Source organism: Gracilinanus agilis, chromosome 4 (genome assembly GCF_016433145.1).
Source record: "Gracilinanus agilis isolate LMUSP501 chromosome 4, AgileGrace, whole genome shotgun sequence".
Lineage (NCBI taxonomy): Eukaryota > Metazoa > Chordata > Mammalia > Didelphimorphia > Didelphidae > Gracilinanus > Gracilinanus agilis.
The window spans coordinates 165,738,931-165,744,088 of NC_058133.1; positions in this window are offsets into that span (position 1 = coordinate 165,738,931).

The following is a 5,158-nucleotide window of genomic DNA, read 5'->3' on the forward strand; positions in this document are numbered from 1 at the left end:
TCTCTCTCTCTCTCTCTCTCTCTCTCTCTCTCTCTCTCTCTCTCTCTCTCTCTCTCTTTTCCTCCCTCCCTCCTTCTCTCTCTCTGTTTCTCTATCCTCTCTCACAGCCGCCATCCCAGAGCAGCTGCTGAGTTTGTTTTGAAAATTCCCAGAACCGGAAACTGGCCAAGCCTCCATCCACTCCTTCCCTGGGCCCCTGAGGCCTTCAGGTCAGGCCAGCACTGGGCCAGAACCAGGGCCAGAGGAAGGAATTTTGTGCAAATGGGGCCCTAGAAACAGCGATGGGATAAATAAAAATGTACTATGATGGAAGCGGATGGGGCTTAGACATCCCCCAAATGGAGCTGGGCTCCCTACCCAGGACGTCTCCAAGCCCCTTGGCCATAGTGAGATCTAAACCTCAGGGGAGGGAAGAGGTTAGTGAGTAGGTGGGTCAGCTGGGCTAGGCTGGGCTGGGCTGGGCTGGGCTGGGCTGGGCTGGGCTGGGCTGGGCTGGGCTGGGCTGGGCTGGACCTTAGGGGGAGTTTGGGAAGTCAGTTCAGGCAATATTGTTGAATGAATGATTGAGTGAATGAATGATTAAGTGAGGGAATGAGTGAATGATGGGGCCAGAAGGCCAGGAGGTAGAAATGGGTCAATTAATGGAAAGGTAAAATGCAGAATATTGGGAAAGAGGACTGATCCAAGATCTCCAGAGGTGAGAGAGCATTAGACCTGGTTTCATAACTGTAGAACTTTGGGCAAATCACTTAAATTCTCTGAACCTCAGTTTTCTCATCCAAAGGCAGCTGGTGGCCCAGTGGATCGTGCTAGGTCTAGAATTAGGAAGACCTGAGTTCAAATCTATCCTCAGATACTTGCTAGCTGTGTGACCCTGGGCGGGCCACTTCACTGTTGGTCTGTCTCAGTTTCCTTATCTGTAAAATGGGAATTATAATACCTCCTAGGGTGATTGTGAATTAATTAATTGACCTGATGAAGCTTTTCCCCAAAGTCCCTGCTTGCTGTTCCCCCAGCATCCTTGTGGGACTGAACAGTAGCTGAGCCACAGACTTTGGAGACCTCTGAATGCCCCTTTCCCTTTCTCTTGCTTTGAAAAATGGGCAACCACCAGAGCTGCTTCTGCAAGGGAAAGATGTGAAGATCAAAGGAGTTATCTGTATAGTGCCAAGCTCAGTATCGGGCACATAATAGACACTTAATAAGTGGTTGATCCACCCCCTTCCCATTAAGAGTAATTCATTAATAATTATGATTAATAATTAATTAAATTAATTGACGATATTAATCTCTGACATACCCATGTACCTCCTAGGGCTGTTATGAGGATCAAATGAGATAATGTATGTAAAGTGCTTTATAAGTCTTAGAGTACCAACCACATAGATGCCTGCTATTGTTCTCAATCTCTCAGCTCTAGTTTTCTCATCTGTAAAATGGGGATAATAATTGTGTATTATCTGTGTAGCCTTGGACAATACACTTCACCCATATGAGCCTCAGTTTCCTTACTGATAAAACACTAGGGTGGGACTAGATGATCTTTCAAGATCCTGCAGGCTCTGAATCCTGGGATCCTCTGTTGATGATCTCCAATTTTTCCTGTAGAAATCTTGTTTGTGTCTAGTTTTGGCCATATTGCCTCCCCATTAGGCCTTGCCTTGAGGGCAAGGACTGTCTTTTATCTTTGTATCCACAGCCCTTGGCACTGTGCCTGGCACATAGTAGGGACTTAATAAATGCTTGTTGGCTGCCAGATGCTGTAAATAAGAAGAATGGGGGCAGTGAGGTAGCTCGGTGGATTAAAAGTCACCTGGATACGGTACATCCTGGGTTCAAATATGGCTTCAGACACTTCTAGCTGTGTGACTTGGAGGCAAGTCGATTACTCCCTATTGCTAGCCCTCGTTGCTCTTCTGCCTTAGAACCAATATCTAAGCAGAAGAAAAGTTAAGAGTTTTAAAAAGAAGAAGAGCTTCTGTTTTATCAACTCTAAATACCTGCTTTGATCTTCAGAGCACTGCTGAGGGAGGTAATATAAATTAGTATTACCCCCCATTTTACAGATAAAGAAACTGAAAAAAGAAACTTGCTCAAGATCTCATAACTAGTCCATGTTAAAGTCATTTGCAAAATCAGGTCTTTTGAGTTCAAGAACTCTTAGCACATTGCCTTACAACATCCTCTGAGTTCTCTATCATCAGAGTCTTTTCTTAAACACAGAATTTGGGAGTGAGAAGAGCCCCAGTTGCTACCCTTTGAGGAAAGAGAATCTTAAGGGCCAGCTAGATGGCTCAGTGGATCAAGCACCAGGTCTGGAGTCCAGAGGATCTGGCTTCAAATCTAGCCTCAGACTTCCTAGCTGTATGACCCTGAACAAATCACTTAACCCCATTTGCCTAGCTCTTGAAGTCAGAAAGTAAGGGTTAAAAAAATAAAAAGAAAGAGAATCTTAAGAAGTACTCCCAGAAAAGGAGGAACACACATCCCTGCTAAGGAACTATGGAGGAAGATCCATGGAATACTGGGAATGCTCCATCCCTCCTACCTAAGTGAAGAATAATAGTTGACTGAAATATAGCAAAGTTTTATTAGGGAATGAAGGAAGTCTCAAGCAAAAGTAAGGTTGTCTTGAAGAGGGTAGAAGAAGGGAACAAATATTTTTTAAACACCTCCTATGTGCCAGACACTGTTCTAAGAGTTTTATAGTTATCTCATTTGATCCTCACAACAGACCAGGGAGGTAGATGCTTTTATTATTACCCATTTTACATATGGAGAAACTGAGGCAGAGAACAGTTAAGTTACTTTCCCAGGCTCATATAGCTAAGATATATATGAGGCTGGATTTGAACTCAGATCTTGCTGTCCATAGGCTCAAAGCTCTATCCACTTCAAAGTACAGACATAAGAAAAAAGAATCAGAGATGGAGAGTGGTCTAGTCTGGTTAAAGGATAGACCAAGGATGCAAAATGGAGCCATCTATGGTATCTTAGAAGAGGACTCGTACAATAAGAATGAAACATTAGGAAGATTTATCTTAGAATAAATCTTAGAATCTCTAGTTTGGGGAATACCTAGATCTTGAGATTAAAGCCTCAGCCCAATCATCGCCTTCTCTATGAAGCCTTTTGTGACATTGGAAATTTGGAATTCCTTGAACTGATCTTGAGATCTCTGGTCTAAGTCCCAGCCTTTTTGCACAGATTTTGAGCCAAGATACAGATAATATAAAATTTAAAAACAGTAAGCTAATTAAATATGTGGATGATTTGCTCTTGGCTTCACCAGATGTCAAAACGTGTCAAGAAGATAGTAAACATCTTTTTTTTAGAATTACATAAAAGAGGCCATAGATCTCAAAGGAAAAGGTTCAGTGGTGTCTCCCCAAAGTAGAAAATTTAGGGTTCATTTTAACTACTGGTGCCCGTTATATTTCTCCTAAGCACATTGAAAATATTCAAAAAAAGAGCATCCCAATCACCTCCCAAGTCTTATACCTCTCTCTACGTAATCACACTTCCTGTCCACCTGCATAATAATGCAAGAGGAATCATGGGAAATGTAGTTTTCAAGTCCCCTAAATGTCTACAGGAAGTTTAAACCAGAGATCTCAATATCAGTTCAAGAAACCTCAAATTTCCAATATCACATTCCCCCCGAGATCTGGAGGAAAGACTGGTCTTCCCTATGGATCTTGTAAACATAGTCATCTTATAAATTACAGAAATTTGGGGAATAAAAGAAAAGAGGACAAAAACTATGAACCAATGATTTACTATACCTGTTGAATTTGTGACAAGTATACAATTTTTAAACATCATAGCAAGTGGTTATAATAATGGGTTTGTTTGCTATTGTCTTTAAATGTGTTATTGGAAATTATGGTACTTTATTTGAATGTGCATTATGAATCTGCTATTTTATGAAAGCCATTTACACTCACAGTTCATGGAAAAGCTTACAAGGAAATGGATCTCATTTTGGGATGAGAAACCTTTAGCAGATTCTAAGCTATATATTTTTGATTTTTTTTCCTGGTGTATGCAATATAATGTGTTTTCTCTCTCTCTCTCATTTTTATATTTGAAAACATTGTATTTTCCCTGAATTTTTAATTTTCTTATTGCTTTTCCTTTTAATTTTTTAAATCATAGAATAATTGACCCTTTTTCCTTTTTCTCATTTTTCTACTTAAAGTACATGTAATCAATATTAATCCCTTTTGATTTTACAGTAATATAAGTTTAATATAAATATATATTTGCTATAATATTAATGCATAGCCAAAAAGCCTTAGACTATGGTAACCTGCCAATTGTGAGTAAATATTATGGGACTGTGATTAATGTCTCTCTGTCTGATTCCAGGAGAAGGGAGAAAAAGAGTCACAAGATCATAGGGACCAACTGAGAATCTGCAAAGTGCCAAGGAGCGAAAAGGTCATACAGACCATACCAATCCAGGTGGGATTGTTGAATTTCTGTGCCAATACTGAAGGGCTTGAAACTAGCATTTGCAGTTCAGGGTTGCAGCTTTTCTGACATATGTTAGAGGCCAGACTTCCCCCTGAGCTTCATCCCTAGCCAATCACCTAAGATTGGCTATCATTATGGCTCATCTCTGAGAAGGTCCAGGCAAATCAGACCAGGGAGAGACACTTCCCTTGCACACATATTTCATCCTGGCTCCTGAATGGGTAATTGCAAACTGTTTAAATCACTTTAATTGGACCTTGATTCAAGGACCTGTTATAAGTTTATTTTTCCTTACATTTTTTTTTAACCCTTGTACTTCGGTGTATTGTCTCATAGGTGGAAGATTGGTAAGGGTGGGCAATGGGGTTCCTTACATTTTTTGCAATAAGACTTTGACATTTTACATTTCATTCACAAGTTAATTTTTCTCTTTTATTTGGATTTTATTTTATTTTTTATTTCTTTTGCCAATTGATTTCATACAACCCCATAACTCAGCCATGTATCCTTAGCTGACCTGGGTTACCCTCTTCAGGGGAGAATGTGTTATTAACTCTCCTCAGGAGGGTGTGTATGTTTTATACTCAGAATATATTATAATCTATAATGTAAAAATTTAACTCTTTTAAGAGTAATTCCAGGGGGGAATGTAGAATTCTCCTCAAAAGGGAATGTATGT